At 41.7% G+C, this 19,547-nt stretch overlaps 1 non-coding gene across 1 annotated transcript; it reads left to right on the forward strand.

Moving 5' to 3' along the window:
* The first annotated feature begins 19,343 nt into the window (after positions 1 to 19,343).
* TRNAS-AGA (transfer RNA serine (anticodon AGA)) lies at positions 19,344 to 19,425 on the forward strand. Its single transcript has one exon. It is a non-coding gene; the product is annotated as a tRNA-Ser (tRNA).
* The last annotated feature ends 122 nt before the right edge of the window (positions 19,426 to 19,547 follow it).

Raw genomic sequence — 19,547 nt, forward strand, 5'->3', positions numbered from 1 at the left:
ATGGGAGTTATCCATCTGAACATGCTAGAGGTAACAGTACTTACGATAAGAGTTTTATTAAAAAACACAGAATGGTAGTTTGATTGTTTGGAAAGAAATTCCTCTTATCTGCTCAATAGGGATTCAATACCTGCCATTTTTTTCCCTCCCAGCCTTCTCTTACTGCTCTTACTCTGTCCCTCTTCTACGTTTCTACCTGCTTCCCAGTCATTTTCCTTATGCACCTACACACAGGAGACTCCCAAATTCCCCCCATAATCCCTAGACGAGTTAGATATCAGAACAAAACAAGGAAAGCATAACTTGCACAGAGATGCCAACAGCGTTTTTCAACATGTCAATAAGAATGTTGAAACTGTGTTTGGGAGGAGACTTAGTAATATATTAACTCTACTGGCAGGCCATGCATCAGGTTTTTAATCATACTTTAATCTTACATTATTTTAATCACACTAAATCAGAAAGATTTAATCTTATATAGTTTCAAAGGAGACCTTCAATAATTCAGAAATATTGCTAACTTTTCAGACACATAAATAGCTAAGTATGACCTACCACCACTTAGCTTCTTAATCAACAAGAAATGTACTTCATGTGTCACCACTGATCTATCACATGATGGTAGCTGTAGTGAAAAAATAACCGGAAGAAAGAAAGAGATTATAAAGTTTGGATGTTCTGCACATACAGTGGTGGACAGTAGACTTGAGAGCTGGCTAATTCCTCTTCATATTCATTACATTCACATCCAATTAGTTTGCAAGGTGCATGGCTTTTGCAAAGAGACAGAGTTCTGTAGAGCTGTTATAAAAACAATTTATTTGGAAAGGATTGAGGTAGTGTGTGGACCAGCATGTGAAGTTTCACACTCTTATAGGAAAGACAGAGTAAAAACATGGGCTTTCCAATCATAGATGCTATGATCATTCCCAGATGGTGTTAGACAATGTCTGTGCAGTGATACCAAACAAGGAACTGATCGCTCTTCCATATATTGAAGAAAGAAAAAATGTGTGCTCAGAATTAATATCAAATGAATCTCAAACTCCTCCATGTGTTTGTACAGTCAGATACATACCCTTTATGTGCACATGGAAGTATATGTTGGGAAAAGAGAGGCAGGAGGGCATTTCTTCCAATTATGAACCTTCTCATTAAACAAATCACACCCAACCCTGTGGATATGTTAACAAACAAGTGGGCATGGTCCAAGGAAATGAAAATTTGAATGTACATTCAATGTGGTCTATTCTGGAAGGACCAAGAGGAGAAAAATACTTTTAAGTTACTTAAAATATTTCAACTGTTTTTGTTACTTTAGGAAAACACCCTTGTGCCCCTCAGCCTTGATGAGGTGAAGGCGTCGTATAGCAAGCCTTGTGCAACTCAGACAATTTTTAGACAAACAATAAATGTATCAAACAACTGAAATTTCGAAAGAGCATAAACTTATAAATGAGTTTTAGTAACATTTGGAAAAATAATTTTGGCTGGGATTTAAAAATGGAGGATTTTTTTTAATGTTGAAACTTTTCATTTAGTAAAAGAAATATTTGGTTTGGGAAATGTTAAAACATTGTTTTTAAATATTCCCAAAGAGAAACTCAACAGCTCTTGTTTTTGAACTGGTGTCTCTCTTTTTAAAAATTAACTTGTAAACCTGTGTGGGTGACAAAAGGGAGTGGAGGTAAAGACCACTTGACTTCCATCTACCAGGAAAAGAATTGTGGTGTGAAGATACGGCTAGGGAGCCATAAGTTGAGGTCTGCCCCGTAAAGGAGAAAATGTTCTCATTTTGGCCAGAGAGCTCTACAAAGCCCTTCTTTTGGTATGCACACATGTCCCGAGCTCCAGCCTGGATTCCAAAGACTCCTTAGTTTTTGAATAGTCTCAAAAGTGTGTTAAAAGCTTAACAAAGATGACAAATGTTGCCTTTAAGGTTTTACAGGCCTTAATCACACAATCTGTTACACAGAAATGGGCCTTTCTATGCTCGTCAGAAGTAGTGCACATTTATATAGCATTAAGTAGAAAAGTGGCCTCGATAATTTCATACCTATCGGTGAATGCGGTGAAATTCTTTATCTCTAGGAATGCAGGAGTTCATATCAATTTATCGTAGTTGGCTTTCTGACATCTGTGAATTTCTGACATTTTACTAGCTATTCCATTTCTGAGTTACAGGTTTTTCACCAAATTGTTCTACATACACATTTTTATTATGCATAGAAGCAGGTAAGAGTGGTCCCAAAGAACGCCACAAAGGCACTCAAAAGGATCACATTAGTAGGTCCCAATCCTGCAGTCTCCTTGTATCCCCAGGAGAGCTCCATGAATTTCAGTGGTATTTCTCATGTCTGCCAATGTCCTCCTGTGTTACTCAAACTACAGGATCAGGGCCTTGGTCAAAGGAGAGGGTCACAGGTTTTTAAGACGTGCACTAAAATTTTTGTCATATTTTTTATGTCTCCAATGCAAGCGCGGTTAAATAACCCATGGACTACAGCCACCGAACATTTCACTTAGCTATCCAGGGGTGAATATTACCATTTATTTGGGGACTTGTCAAAGTATTATTTTCATTACACTAATAAATACTGTAAAAGTCAAAATAAAAAATGTTATAAGTTCTGGAACATGTCTTATCTAAATCTATATGATCTGGAAATATTTAGCAAGGGAGTTCAGTAATACAAAACAGAAACAGAAAGGGTCCTGGGCAAAGCCTTAGGGAAATGCCAAACTATTAATTACACATTAAGTGGATGGTTTTTATTTTTCTGTTGAAACAGCAACTATTCAAAGTCTATGCTGCAGTGCAACAAAAATTATTCTCTGGTATAACTTAACGTAGAAGTCCAAGCTATTTTGATCCCTAGAGTCAAAGTGCTTTAAAAGATGAAATAAAATTGTGTTGGGATTTTTTTAAATTAGGAAATAGGAGAGACAAATTCTGACCCATTAGCACAGAACTTGGCAAACACTAATGATAAATCAAAGCTATGATCTGCAAATATTCTTGCAAGTTTAACTGTATACTTGCAAATTCTTTTTCTCACCTAAATGATTTTCCCAACTTGAATTTAATATTGGTAAGTATCACCAATAGTGCTAACAGTTCTGATGAAGTCAAAAGGCTGCCATCATGTAAAACTACCCATACACAGAATGTTTGCCCAATCAAGCCCAACAGCTGTTACATGTTGTTGCTTGCACTGCTAGTCATCCATTTATATTAATGATAAATAATTAACATTATCTTAAAAAGGATCCCAAAATACATCACAAGGCATGACCATAAGCCTGTTCACACTCCGTCTAAACATGGGAATCTTGCTTTTGTGTGCAAAGCTCCCTGCAATACCAAGTCCTTCTGTATACACTTGTGTGTGTGTTTACACAAAGGCACAAGCTGCATCATCGAAATGCAGACACTTCCAGGATGGAGAAGAGCCTCTAATCAGTGTATAGTATGCTCTTTTTCTCTGGGAAAACGGTTACATTTTGGTGAGGACATGGGGGTAAATCCTCCCATAGTATGTAAAGCACCACGGGATCTTTAATGTCTAGGCTGAGCAGACATGACCTCAGTTTTCTAGGGTTTCCTTAATTCCTCAAGTCCCACCTGTGAAAGGTCACAGAGCAGTTCCAGTGTTACTGAATTTGTACTTTGCTTTGGAATTTTGGGAGGACTGTTTTGGGTTTTAGGGTTGTTTTTTTTCATTTGACCACCCTGTTTCCTCTGCAGATTTGTCTGGTCCTCAGAACCATGAAGTCAGTTTTTGTGAGTGCCTTAGATGCAGGATGGGGGAGAAGAGGTAATCTGGAATCTGAAACTAGACAGGATACGTCATTCAATGAAACTGTGCTCATCTATGTCCATTTCTGCCTTTAATGGAAGCAGCCTGGAAGCTGCAAGAGTACAATAATATAAGCACGGATGAATATGGACAGTATGGAGGGGAACTGGAGAAGTCAATGCTCAAGTTACCCACAAAATCAAGTGAAAATGAAGATACAAATCTCTATTAGAGCAAAAAGACTTCCTCCACTAACTACAGTCCTTCCACTATCCTGCTGTGAATGAAACCCCATGTGTTGAACTCATCATCCAGCATTGAAGGAAACTCAGGAGCCCCTGAATGACCAAGAAAATGGAAGAGAACTGGGGAGAAATTTATAAAAGTAATCCTCAAAGATTCTTGTTTAGTGGAGACCCTTCTTCTTCTGAGGGTTCCCACATAAGAAAGAGGTACCTGTCTCTTTTTTCATAGTAATTTCTGCCAGCTGTTGCAAGTGAGCAACTGCCTTCCTCTAGGTATGATTAGTTACCTACCTAAGCACCCGGTACTCTCAGCACTGCCCAAAGACTGCTCCACATAAGATGTGTCTAAGATTTGCAATGGTGTATGAAATTTATATGACTACAAATGAATAAAGCTCTCATTTCAAAGGATTGCAATTTTCAGGACAAACCTACAATCCCTTCCCAGTTATACCCTGAAATCCATAAAACTGCTGCATGTGAAAGAACTAAAAAGCATGAAGTCCTGCTCAGCAGAGAATGTGCAGTAATTCATTGACTTGGACTTGGATGCAAGCTACAGTGACTCTAATGCCCTGCAAGTCTTCCATCAGAAAGTAACACGCCAGTAATGAACGCTCCTTCCAAATGCACATTCTTACTTTTTTGTGTGTGTGAGCATTCTTCGTTGTGGTCTCCCAGGGAAACTGAGAGAGGACTTTCATTATCCACCCTCACAAAGTCCTCCCTCCCTACCAGGATAGTATCCACTTGACTCACTAGTTAAGGTCAACATAACCTTGAGGAAGTATCACAGTAAAGCCACATGCATTTGTCTACAGTAGGAGGAATAGCCCAGCAATCTGCAGAAGCAAGGGTTTGCTTTGAGGAACTTCACAGACCTGAATCAGGTGAGGTCTCAAAGTGCCAGGGCAAATTTAAACCCACAGCTGATCTGTGTCCACTGACACAGAGGGCTACCAAGGGAAAATGGGGTGGAAGTCATTGCATAATGGTGTAGTAGTTCACCCTTCCAGTTTAAAAAGTCAAAATAAGCTTGCCAAAAGATGTTTTATCTTTTTGCACTCTGTCTTATGTTGACTTTCCACTGTCTGCCTCCTCCCGCGAGTTCCACTCGTTACATCCTTTTCTTATTACGCTAAAGTCATAAAATTTGAAAAATACCTTGGTTTCACCTATTGACCACTCTTAGATCTCATAGTCCATAGCTCCTTTAATGAAGCCCTCAGGCAACATTTCTTTGTATCCTTATCTGAGTTTGGTAATAAAGCATATCTTAAGCCAACCTCCTTTTACAATATATGAACTAGAGCCGGGCAAGCTTTTCATAGCAAATGTTTTATTTAGTGGATTAAGCCTTTTGTTCTCTTTGTGAATTATTATGGACAAACTCTGACTTTAATTCATCTGGTTGTTATTCACAATTGTTCAAATAACTGTGTCAGTGAACATATTTCAGCTGTTTAGATTGTTCTCAAGTGATTCACTTCAGTTCTTTCTTTTGCTATTTGTTATACTCTATTTACTATTCAAGGGCGTATTTGGTTTTACCCCCCCCACCTGGTGACAATAGTACCTGATCCTTACATCACTGGAAGGTCTATGTAGAGAAGCAAAATCAAAGAGATTTCATAATGCCCTCTTTTCCTATCATTCTTTGTTGACAACACACATTTCTTACAAAATTTTGTACCAATATATAGTAAGTATCTGTGACAAGGCCTATTTTCCATGAATAGCCTTTCAGTAAAAGAAATTATGTATCCCCATGTTAACAGAAACCATTAAAAGGTCTGAGAATACCATTTAATTGGACTGAGAGCTTCAGCCAAATATCTAAGATTCCACCTACCATTAACAAGGCAATGAGATACCAGACTTCATTAGTTCTGTACCTCACTGAGCTGCTTCATTTGTTGAAACCAGCATTTCTAAATATTTTTGTAGAATATTCATCCGGCTTTAATGTGAATTAAGTAGCACATGTATCTTCAGATTATCCAGTATAACTGCAGAAATACACAGAATGTTCCTGCAAGTATAAATCCAGAGACAGAATACATCTCACTTAGTCTATTTCAAATTATTTTGATTTTTATTCTTCATATAATAGTATGGTGTGCATATAATAATAGATCGTGCATCTCTTTTTTGCATTTAAAGAGATTCCCAGAAACTGTAAAACTTTTATCTAAGCCTAGATTTGATGTGCAGCAAAATTAGAGTGTACCAGTTCAAGATTTAGTTCTGGTCCATATCATCTGTATTATGTGCCTCATGGTTCTGAAAATACAATTTCTGCAGTGGTTTTCTGCACACATGCATAAACAAACAAAAGCAATACAAATCTGTCAACAAGAAAACAGGTGAAAAGAACTGCAGTGGGCCAAATTCTATCCTGAAGTCAACACTGGAGCTGCAGACACTTTTTTGTAGGGAGACTTTAGCCTCTCAGTACTCACATTTGAACAGAATTTTTCTAGGATTCAAAGATTTTGTTTTGAACACTAATGAACTGTGATTCAGTGAACCCAGTAAAAATACTTCACCAAAAATCTCTTCAGGTGCTGCAAATATTTGAACCTGTAAACTTTCACTAACTGACTGTATTATGTGTTTGTGTGTTTTCTTTTCAATCTGTTAAAGTTATCAGTCATGAGAATAAGTTCTTCAGTTTTCTGCTGAAAAAATTTTAGCTTTAACATTTACTGCATTTTTGCGATTTATCACTCTTTCTACCCTAGTATAGCATGAGCTCTTCAATTTGCTTAAGTAAATATTGGCAGCAAATCAAAGAAAGTACTGTAAATCCATGGAACACAATTTTAAACTAACTGTGGAAATCATGCCAGGGATAGCCATGATGTTAAATGTGTTAGGCTCACTAATTTTCCTATGTGGTATATTCTTCCCTGACTATGCACACAAAGGGGAAAACACAACCTATGAAATGTTATATTGTGTAGTTCCTACAATGTCTTCAGAAATACTCTATTAATTTTCTTTCGGGGTCATTATAGCACTATTTAGACAGAGCTGGCAACCTGACTAATGACATTTGTTAATCTTAGTATCACATTTCTGTAATATTTTCATTAGTTACATTTTTCGCTTAGGTCTATAATATTTAGAGTTGTACTATAGCTTTGTATTATGCTTCTTTGGTTACCAGGAACTCCAGCAGGGCACCAGAAAATAGTTCTATGAAGGACAATTGGGATCCTACCTGTGAACTTGTCTGGACTTGCATACATCCACCGAAGAATATTTCCACCAAAGAGTGGCTTGCAACATGCTAGGCATGAGCTGCGTTTAATTCAGCAGCAATGTGGTCAGGACCCTATTAAGCTCCCTGTGGAGTGACTCTGGATTTATACCAGTGTGACTGTGATTAAGATTTAACTCAGACTGTGAGATCTATCTGTAAAAATTTTTCTCCCTCCAATTTCCAGTGGCTGTAGAGTTCAGTCTTCTCAAACACTTATCTTCTTTTCCATAAATTGCATGTAAACTACAGGCAGGTACCCCAGAGCATATGAACACATTTAATACTCAAGACTCCAGTGTTGTCCTAAAGGAACTGTAATAAATAATAGAAAACCTGTAATTAAAAAAAAAACCAACCCAAAACTGTAATAATCCACGATTCATGTTTTCCATCAGAACTGTACAGAAAACAGCCTTGCTCCAGGTGCAGTTTTGCAGATATTGTCATTTGTTGCCGGGAAAAAAATCACAATTCATCTTAATGATTATAAAATGCATGATTATATAAAACTCCATTTTACATTCATAGGACAACTCTGCAGCTCAGCTTTCACTGGCTAGTCTTGGTTTTCCCATGATGGATATAGCACGGACATTTGTAAAAACAAGTAATAGAAGCAAATTTAAAACTATACTAAAACTAATCATACAGGAGCTTGGTGCTTGGGTGGTAGGCATACACAACTGATCACATGTTGGTCTCCAACAAAGAGCAAATCCTCCCAGTTTTTCTCCTGGACAAAACTTTTTCCCCCCCCCTTGGTTTTGGATAAATGTAGCCTGTGATAAAGTCAGCAAACACCAGCCAAGGCCCCCTTGTTCTGCTTCTTTTTGAAAGTGTTCCCCTCATTGAGATGTCTGCCCACCTCAGCCACCCTCTTTCTTCTCCTGTTCCTGCCTGCAAGCACAACAGCTTCTCCTCCCTTTTCTCTGCCCCTCATCCTCCACAAGCTATGTCTTATCTCTAGGAATAAATCTTTGCCCTTCTTTCTCCCATAAGAACCACAAAATATTGCCAGGTCTCAAGGCTGGTGACACACCGAAGATATGAGATGGACATCAGTGGGTGCCCTGAGTGGGTGCCAGGGTAGGTGAAGATGATGACTGGATGAATAGCCAGTGTGTGCAGGAAGGGGACAGGAACTCAGCGGTGCCACGGACCTGTGGGTAAGGAGGTACAGAGCTTTCAGCAGTGGGGTCCTGTGCCCAAAGGGTGCAAGATGGGGACAAGGCAGGCTAGGGGCAGGGCCCTGAATTCAGGCGGGGTTGCAGGGGACACAAAAAGAAGGAGTAATTCAGTACCTGTGGCCAGGAAGGTACTTGGGAAAGGAAGAGAAATTGGTGGGGGAGAAAAAAGACAAGTCAAAATCAAGAGCACAGATACACAAATATGCTAGGAGTATTTTCACTGCCTGGAAACAAAGGACACAGCTCTTGAACCTTGTCAATGCCCAACCAATGTTCTACCTTTATGAAATTAGTATCTCTTGAGGCAAGTTATTTTCTTTCCTAGACAGCTGTTCAGCTCACTACCTTTTGCTTCAGTGGCTCTGCCCAGCACTTGCCAAAGCGCTGAGTGAAAGAACACTGCTCATCATGTGATCCAGAGGAGCTGTAGCTAAAAATACTTTATTAAGCTAATGATCCAATGCCATTCTTTTCCTCAGTCTTAGACTACATTGCATTTATTTATCCCTTTGCCAACTTCAGTCTAGATTTCTATTATATGCTGTGCTAGGGCCAACAGAAGAGGCCTCACAGAAACCTGGGTGAAGATGCGTGCCTATTTCGGGGTGGACTTCAGCAGTACCCACAGAATGAGTATATGGTTATGCCTTGCGGGTAACCAACAGTTAAAACTTGGATTGTCTACAAATAAAAATACTATGGAGCTGGACGTTCTCTCAGATATATTCGCAAGATAATGGTTGAAAGAGAAGTGATTTGTTAATCCCAACCCATTGAGATAGACATGAACAGCTGCATATCTGAACTCTAACCTTGGGCAAGCAAGATTAACTAAGCCAGGCAACTGTGCAGTTCTGACAATACAAGAAGCAAGAACTGAATGCCAAAAGCCACAGTGCCTGAATTGTAGGTGCTGAAATAGAACCCAACCCCTCCACATCTTGGCTTCCCACGTGTGCATTTTGAGTCAGAAATCCCAGGAAGGGATCCCAACACCCCCAGCACCAAGGGAACACATATCTAGAGCTAGTTAACATGAAACATGGGCAGCAATGAGGCATCAGCAGCCTCCTTTTACCCCACAGCTGAAGCTCCTTTCTTTGTGCTGCAGAGTACCCTTCTCCTTGAGATCAAGAGATCCAGAGTCACTTCTGAAGCTCTTCTTTCAGAATCTAGCTACAGATCATTACGATCTTTAAAAAGCTGGTGTACAGAGATCCCACCATCAGTGTTTTATACAGTAGCCTACTGGACAGAACACTTCAGCAGTTCTTTCCTCTGACTGAAAGGTTCAAACTCACTGTCCTAACCACAAGACACCCCTTCCAGGCTCACAGGTGAAAGTCATGTAAGCATGGCTGCATATCCTGCTGGGAGACTCACCTGGAAGAGGGACTCATGTTGCAATCTGCACTCCAAGGCCTACAGAGAACTCTTCCTATCCATTCATTATTCAGTGTGAAATAAAAAAATCACTCTAAACACTCTTGGAGAAGTATGTCCCTAAAAGCACCTCAAAGATAATTCCACTAATGTAACAACAAACAACCATTAAATGATAGCTATTGAGTTTTGGTTTCTTTTTTGCACCACAAGAGGAACTGAGAACACCTCTCCAAACAAGATAGACTAAAACCCTTTCCCAAAATAGGTGGGAAAAATAGTTCTGGGTTTTTTTGAGCAGGGGATGGAACTGAATCTGGATTTTCCACATCCTCAGTAAGGGCATTAATCTCTAGGCTTTGGGAGTGGGGATGGCTTAAAAGAAGATACAGCCACAACCTGTGAAAGAAAGGAGGCTCTGCTGCAACCTTTTCAGCGTTTATTGATGTTGCCCCTGAGAGACGGGCTCTGAGAACATCTAGAAGATCTTTCCTATTTGGAGACCTAGTTCTAGATCCCCACCTAGTTTAGATGCTAGGACTCAGATGGCTATGAGCCTGCTAGCAGCAGAACTGTGAGCAACTGAGGAAATATGAGATTAAAAAAAGAATTAGACACCATTTTCAAAATCCTCAAAACTCCGGCTCTGATGCTGCTGCTTCCCTGAGGTACTTAAAACCCATCTAGATTTAGGTACCTAAATCTAACTGGAGTGTGACCTTCATCCTGATTTGTTTATGTTATTAAGAAATGCTGACATTTGGTTGAGTGAAGGTGATGAGCTCTGTCATGCTCACAGCAAGATAATTCATGTCAGTGCTCACAGGTGGCCATTATGTAAAGACTGGGTGGGTGACTTTACCCAACAACAGGAAAATACATACTGCCTCATCCTAGCTACCACAAGTGTTTGGGAGACGTGTCTAGTTTCCACGTTTCATAGAATTGTCATTGAGATTGCTACTACAGAGACATGTATTATGTTTGCAATTCCCCTTAATCAGAAAAGAGAAAATGAGATTAGTTCTGTAAGGGTCATTACTGTTCATTTCTCTTCCTGCTGCTTTTCTGGGTCATGATTTAGATGAAATATCAGTAAATTTTTGTTCTTTTTGTCCTGTAGACTTTTTCAGACTAATGGTAAACCCACAGAAGTCAAGAAGAAAAAAGAAAGCCCACAAAAATTTATATGCTAGAGAAAACAGAACTATCATCAATAAACAACCAAACAAGAGAAAAATATTAATTCATTTGGAATCAGAATATTCATTTAAAGAGTTTCAAAACAACAGCTTGCTCTCTCCCAGACACAAGCAATTTCCAAAATGTAAAACAGGTTTGGAAGTTGTCATTCAATTTCAGTGGCATTAGACAGGGAGAACACGGAGCAGTGGGGTAAAATCAAAACTGACATAGATCAGGAGCACTTAGAACTTGCTATCTGTAGAAATGTGTGCTTTATTTCCACCACAGATTAATGAAACACCTCGCAAATGTTGTGCATTTGTGGAGAGCACACAGGTCTGTAGGCAGCATACATATTACATAGTGTGCACTACTCCTGTGCATTGCTTTCGAGCATCATCACCAGAGGCTTTTTAAGACTTTGCAGCCATGGAATTAGCTGTGGTATTGCCAGCCAGCTGTGTATCCTCCATGGACTTTGGAACAAGCTATAAAAGTAAAAAGAAAAACATACTTTGCCAGCTCCTCACAAAACAGAGCCAGCACTTTAAAACTGAGTGGGTCCTTTTCCGCCCGGCAAATCTTGAGGTCGGCCTCACAGGTCACCATTCAGGATTACGTCAGGGACCAACCGATTGGGTTCAGGCAGGCTCGGGTTGGTCTGGCAGGCTGCGTGAAGCGAACAAAAGCCAGACCAAGACAAAAAGTTGAGGGAGTGGGATAGGAGGAAATGAAGAAGACTGTTCCAAAGGCTTTTAAATTACGATGGCCATGTTGTTGCAATACTATTGGAAAACTAAATGAATTGCTCCCTTCCTTAGCCCCCTCCTGCTGTGGCTATATTTCTTTTAGCTAAGGGCCTGAGTCAGTAAAGATGCATCCAATTTCCATGCTGTCCAAATACTTGTAATCACTGCAGAAGCCAGATAGAGATTTCAGTAAACTGAGCTTTCATGATAAACAAAACTGTTCATTAGGTGGCTCTTGGCCTTCAAAGTTTTCAAGACAACAGCACTGCTGGGAGAAGGTCACAAATTTATCCTAGAAAGGGCTAATTTCCACAAAATTCTGCTCACCTATCTTCTTAAAAGCAGAGGACTTTAAAGAATTTCTGTTCAGGAACCCAAAAGCTGAGGCACATTGACTCTACAGTCACTACTGAAAAAAAAAAAAAACCCACCAAACTATCTTTATTATCTTTTAGTTCACAGTTACATTACTGGAAAGCCAAATGTTTTCTAGGCACTGTAAAACCACATAATAAAAGCAGTCCACATTTTCTTTAGAAGCCAGGGGCTCTGTAACTTCACAATCCATAATACAGTTTGCAAGGATGCAGCTACACGGAAACCAATTTTTTTAATACACCACAATAAAAATCATCTAAATTTTGCACAGTGTTTGAGCTTCAACTGGCACAGGCTGCCAGAATCTCATTGGTAGCATTCCAAGAAAACACTACTCATTATATATGAGATCTATCACCCTTTCTTGAGTTGTTCTGTAGCCATTAAACACCCCATGAGTGCAATGACAGCCATGTAAGCTAGCAAGTTCCCTGTACAGCACAAAGAAATTGAAATTGCAGAGCATGAGAAGTTGTGAATTTCATGGTGGATTCCCCTTCCCTTTGTTTGCCCTTCTTCTCCCCTTAAACACCCAATGTGTCTGTTTAAAGAGTGAGGGTTGTTTTCTGTTTGGCGTTTTGTTTCCTTTTACTCATGTAATTCATTGCAGACTTCAGGACAGTAACCTCTGTAGAATTTGCTAGTGGCCCACAGAGCTAGCATAAAATAAAAAGTTACAAGTCCACATAACCTTAATTTTATGGTTATAAGCTATATTTACTGCTATATCATAAGTTTGAAAAGACTGCTAAGTGTTCAGTGTGGGAATGCAGGGAATTTCTCTTAAGTTAGTTTTATGGAGAAATGTGTTGTTAAACTGTAGGAAAGGTTACGGTCCTTTCAAGTCCTCCAGAGCAGAATGCCTATTAGGCATTTTTAGGGTATTTATAAAATACCCCAACCACTCCCTCAGTATCGTTCACTGAAATTCAAATTCAGGACCTTTGCTCTGTTCAAGTCCCTTTGGTTTTAACACTGTAAACTAACCTGAGTGAGAACGCTATCAAAAATCAAGGTGGGGGAATTTGCTTTTTAACTCTTGCCCACCTGCACTTTTTTAACTTTGCAAGTGTTTCTCACCACAGCATATAAATATCGTGTAGCCCAGTGAGTGTACAGCATACTGAGCTGAGGCTTCATCAACAGGAGAGATGTGAGTGTTCTTAGTACTTCTGTCCCGATTTTATCTGATGAGCCTGGGCAGGATACAACCTCCTGAGTGCCTCAGTTTCCCCACCTGTAAAACTACAATGATAGTACTGACTTCCAAACATACTGAATCCTCTTGTGACCTGCCAAAGAATAAATGCTAAACAAGAGAAAGTACTGTTGCTCCACCCACCTCTCAGCCTCCCCTTCTCCCCTCAGTCCCTCACTCTCCTCTTCCAAGGCACGTGCCCAATCACTTTGCTAGATGGCCACACAATAAGGTGGACTAAAAGTTGCCTGCAGACAGAGACCTAACAGGATGCCTGTCTTGTGGAGTCAATCTGATCATGTACAGTAAATCCACTGCCTCCAGAAAGCAGATTTTCACTACTGTTATGGGACAGGACTGGCCAGGCTATGAGGAAAGGGTCATAGGACACTTCACCTGCCCTGCGCGGTGGCTACATCCCTGTCTGACCCCTGGATGTGCTCCTGATATGTAATGTGAGGGGCTGCAGGGCTTGGGGCAGAGATGGCAGGAAAGACAGAAACCTGGCACTGAAGGCTATGTACTGCCTGGGGGTACCTGGGTACCCTGTAGCTTCTTGGTTTGATACCAGCACACCCTTGTCTTTTTAAAAATCTCCTTTCTTACATCCACTTTTGGAAATTGTGTTTTTCATTCACATCTACCACAAATTATGAAGTTTCGCCCTTCTCCTTGGTGCTCACATAATTTTTACTTTAATTCTGCATTTCATTTTTATAGGAAACCGTTTATTACTTTTTACAGAATGTCAGCCCGAAACAAGCCTTTGCAATTCAGTCTACACTGTCATTTAAAACAGGAAAATAAATTGTGTGATAGAGACACTGAAGAACAAATTCTTTCTGGCATTAGTTTTCTCTTTCAGGCATTAGGGTCTTTTAGAGTGCAAGGAAAAATTCCTTTTATCTTCCAGAGTTTGCTAGCAGCATCTTTTGGTTTTAAATGACTGATAATCTACTCTCCCAGTGGAGGTCGTTAAAATAAATTTTAGACCGCCCAAACAACCCCTTAAAGTTCAGCTTACCTTCTGCCAGATTGTCCTAAAAACCAGTAATGTCACCCTGCAATGCCCTCTGCTGGGAGATGCAACTTGGAGCTGGAAGGAGAGCTACCGGTTCGTGTCCTCGGGCAAGGAACAAATACTTGCGATGACATGGACTGAATTTTCACCTTCTCTGTGAAATCCTGACCCCGCTGAAATCAGTGGGGTTCTAGCTTTTAATTTTCACTTTGCCCTTAATCACACGCCCCCTTTCGAAAATTGCACTGTTATTAGCTACACTGGAAAAAAACTGTTGATACAGACACGAGGATCTCCTTTTAGCATTTATTGAGCTCCTAGAGAGAGCTTTTGTAAGGAAGCTTTCAGCTGCAAAAGACATTGTTCCTCTTGACATTCTTCTAAGTCACTTTAACGGTAAAAGCCTTTACAAAATCACACATGCAAATAGCATTCCTGTTACACAGGTGTGATTCTGACTAACATATTTTCACTGAGCAGGATTCTTTTACTGAGAAAACGAAGTCAGGCAAATGCTATGCAGTAAAACAAAGGAGGATATCTGGAACCTGATGTGTGAGAACACCAACCCTGTCAACTGCCACCTCCGACTGCCTCTGAGATGCAGCATCTTCGGGCCAGAGGAAGAAAAAATCTGAACCCTACCAAGGAGTGAGATTCTAAGCTTGGAGTTCACACAAACAGCAATCTTGCCCCTCACATGCATACTGGCGCCACAACCCCATGGCTTACAGGCTAGTTATTCCCAGCTGGAGAATCATCCCCGAAAAATATTTTCCAGCCTTGGCAAGGGTGATGTAACACTATCGCTGCTTTAGTTTCAGCTCCTGTGTCCCTCAGCAAGGATGGTCTTGCGTGTTGTTGGTCTCTCACCGCAGCTGTGCAATGGGCAGTAAGTAGGAAGGATTTTTTTTTCACAATAGCCCACAGTCCCCTCTGCTGAACCCTTTCTCCTTACAACTCATGTTCCACAGCTTCGGTCCTTCCTGGCAGACCAATTAATTTTATACTTACTACTAATTATTATTTCTATCTTTTAAATGGAAACATTTTTTCCTTGTGATGAGATGTTTCCTCTGCATTAACCTGCTTTATCACCATGGGCTCCCCCTGCCCTGCTTTAGAGGGACAGACACCCTTGGTGCCAGAGAATGCAGGTGCAGTAAAGCCACGCAGAGCCTGGCAACACCATTTTTATTTGAAGTTACACATAATTATCGTTGATTTGGAAGTGTGACCTCCTTGATACACAGCCTTACAAGCTAACAGTTTTTTTCCAGAAATGACTTTACAATGTTTGTTATGCCCTCATGGAGATTGAAATGTCATGGTTATAAGCAGTTTTCAGGACTATGCCAGGTTCATTAAAAGGCCCCCAGACAAGTAATTTTTTGCTTTGTATACTGTCCTGAAAAACTTTTGCTTCCCTCGGTAAGTGCCACACTGTCGCACTCATTTGAAAATGGGCATGTGTGGCTACAAGCATCTAAAAGTATGTTTACCCCTGACAGAAAAGTATGTTTACAGCAAGGGCTCAGATTGACACTCACCTGCTCTTCTCAGGAGTATCTTCCTTTGCAAGAGAACTGAGGTGCCCAGGGATCAGGTGGTGGGTGCTCACATACCCTAACCCTGAAATGATTAATTCAAGGAAAGGTTGGAAATAACTGAAAGTTGTTCCAGTTCTGATGCCAGTCTGGTCCCTCATGGGTGAGGCAGCTGTGCCAGAAAAGCAAACTGAAAATCCACCCTCTGAGCCAGCACCTTTGATGGAAGGATCAGCAGTGAAGTCCAAGACTGAATTGGCCTCCAGCTTAAACTGTCCTCTGATCCAAGGCTGTCTCTCAACATCACAGACGAATAATGTTATATGAGGAATCTTGCACACACTGCTATTTTTGCTGCCAAGCGGTCTTTCAAGAAGTTGTCTCCTGATCTGATACCTTTACACAGAATAATTTCATCCACAGAAATGCTTGCTAGTGGTTAAATTATGGCCAAGAATCTACATTCGGCCCGAATTCACTCATGGTGATGCATTGTACCACTACTGGAAAATACGTGTGGTGTCACTCAAAATTATATTATACTGGAGTGTGACCAGGAACAGGATTAGAGCAATATCCTGTGACTGGGAGCAAGGAGTTGAACTGGTTCAACATTTGCTGGAGGCAGCAGAACACCTGGGTGAGAGGCAGTCACTGAGCTACCTCCATCCCAGCTTCTGGGGCAAGAGGTGGGAAGGCAAAAAGGACTGCAACATGCCATCACCACATCAAAAAGAAGATGCAATCTCCCTGCAATCATTTCTCTCCTGGCTGGCAGCACGTAGCACTAGGAAATGACAGCTTTGGTATTCCCTGGCTCTGCTGACCTCTATCATCACCCGAGCCGTGGAGAGTTCATCATTCAGAAAAGAGGGCTGAGGAAAGCTCTGCTCAACCTCAGTTAGGGCTTTCTTTGGTTTCCAGAGAAAACAGAAGAGACAAATTAACATCCTGCCCTAGGAAGATTTTTTGTCCTCATCACTGTGGTGGCAAAATCCAGTTTCATCAGCACTGCCGAGAACACTTACAGTAGCTTGAGGATTAGAGATCATGATGGCTTCCACCCAGGACTGCCTTCCAGCTTTGTGTCCTCTCTTCCTAAGGATACACTGAGAAAGTATCAAGAAAAAAAAAAAAGCATCATCATCAGACAAAGTGGTCATTCTGCACTTTTCCAGCCCTCAGCAGTCAGTAACCTTTCTGTTTGCACCAATATAAACCCCAAGCAGTCAGTGGGAGATGTGATTTGCACAAGCAAATTCACTCATTTCCTAAGAGAGGGCAAAATTCAGGGTGTGACCTCAACTCCTTTCTCCAGCCACAGCTTAGCTGAAGGCCCAGTATGTCAAATTCACCTCGGTGTGATTCCAGGGACTGGTCTGGAATCAATTTGACCCAGTAAGTCTCTTTGATTGAATCAGGCCTTTCAGAAGTTTTGAACAACAAGGATCTAAACAGCAGGCAGCAATCTGCACAAAAACAATCTTTGCAGTTTAAGGAATTTTTAAAGGTCTGTGCCTTTTTTTTTTTTTTCTTTTTGGCTTCAAATGCTTTCCAACTGAGCAAATGCTGCAGTGGGTTCATGGGAGAAGGCCTTGAGGCACCCCTGACTTTGGCACTGTTATCCCATAGACACTCCATACATTTCTGGCACCTTGCAGCAGACACATTGACAGCCACAGGATTGATGGAAAGGGAAAGAAGCTGTTTTGCAGTCAAAAGAGAATGTACTCAGATTTCTAAGGCCATTTGAAAGAATGCCAGAATGATACTGGATTTCGGCATTCTTAAGCTCCTTTAAGATGATGCAGCAAGTGGTCTTTTCCACATGTGATGATGTATTTCAGGACAAGAGTTTCTTCAAGATTTTCCAAGCCTGTGGGCTCCTGATCCTTTTTCAAATTACAGAGATGATAGCATACCAGGGAGAATTGTGATTAGTTTAAACTCTCCACAGCTGCAAGAGATGAATGTAAAAATTCCACCCAAAAATCCACTTCTTCTGGATTGAATTTACCTACACGACACCAAGTCCTGACCAAGGGACCACTTAAAAGAGCTGGAGCAGCATCAACACTATTTAGTTTCTTCCGTCACATCAACCCAGGGAAGGCTCACAACTGTTCTACCCAACACATCTCCCCCAGCAGCACTGCCATGATACAGGCTGGGGTATTAACAGAGCCCCGAGATGCATGGGGAGGAAAATGGAACGATGAAATAAAAGCTTAAGTACGAGGGAATTCAAACAGGGCTTGCAACTCATTACATGGGATACCAGGAGAATTGTAAAACACCTTGTAACTGAGAGGCTTTGCTTGGAGCTGTTAAGGACTGCAGCCCCCACTTCACTGGCTGACAAATTCTGAACGGTCTTGGCAACAGGGGGGTGCAAGCACTGAGCTGTCTCGGCTAACCTGAGCAGACGGCAATGCTTTGTTTTGCTTAACGGGACCTCTCTCTCTCTCTCTCGTTTCCTTGGGTTTCTAAACAAATATAATAATATACAGCATTCACCTCCATCATTTCTCTTGAAGCATCGGCATTGACAATGCTGGCGGTGTGCCCACCTTGAGACATTTGACCTTCCATTTGTCTCTGAAGTCAGAAGAGGCTGGAGCATGCATTGGAAGGCTGGTGACTGACACCTCCTACATTTGTCTGGTTTTATTAACAGGGCGATAGGCGAGACCCTGTTTTATGGGACTTTCCTCAAAAATGCTAAATAAAGTGCAAAACCAAAAAAAATCCCATTTGCTGAAGTTGTCTGTCCGTCAGTGAAAGGCAGCCCCATAGTACCACTACATGAAGCCCCAGAACCCCCGCGGCCGGGTGGGAGGTGGCACAGGGCCGCAGCCGCTTCCCTCCACGCCCCAGCTGAAACCGGCCAGAACCGGCAGGAACCAGCCACCCCCCAGCCCAGCATTGCCAGCGGTCCGGTCTGTGCCAGAGCCGGCCCCCAGGGCTGTCGGGGACATCAGCCGGGGAGCAGACCTGGACCTACGGGAGGTAGGGCCATTCTCTCAACAAGTATTTTTAATCTATGCGAAAAAACGGGCTTCTCCCGTGGGACTTAGCCAAGTGTAACCATTGCTTTTTGCTCTAAACCAGACTGATATACGGCATAGTGAACAATATTACAAATACATTAACTCTATTTTATGTCTTTCACTCCACCCCGTGAGGAGACGTGCTCTAAATACCAAACCATAATCCCCACCGTTGTACCAGGGAACGTTTCCCTGCAACGATCCCGTGGGCGGCCCGGCCGTGCCCTGCGGCCCGCTCTGAGGCTGCCGGCCAAGGCGGAGCGGAGCCGTGCGGCCCGGCCCGGCCCGGCGAGTCAGGCCTAGTGGCGGTGGGGAGAATGTCTCTAGCATGCGTAGTCGTGGCCGAGTGGTTAAGGCGATGGACTAGAAATCCATTGGGGTCTCCCCGCGCAGGTTCGAATCCTGCCGACTACGGCCGGAGTGTGATAACTGGCGTATATTTTTTTTTATCCCGTCTCCCGGGGATGGCGGGGCAGGCTGGGGCCCGGCTCTGGACGACCTCCCCGGGAACCCCACGGGCGCACCCCACACCCCGC

This window comes from Strix aluco, chromosome 1 (genome assembly GCF_031877795.1).
Source record: "Strix aluco isolate bStrAlu1 chromosome 1, bStrAlu1.hap1, whole genome shotgun sequence".
Taxonomy (NCBI): Eukaryota; Metazoa; Chordata; class Aves; order Strigiformes; family Strigidae; genus Strix; species Strix aluco.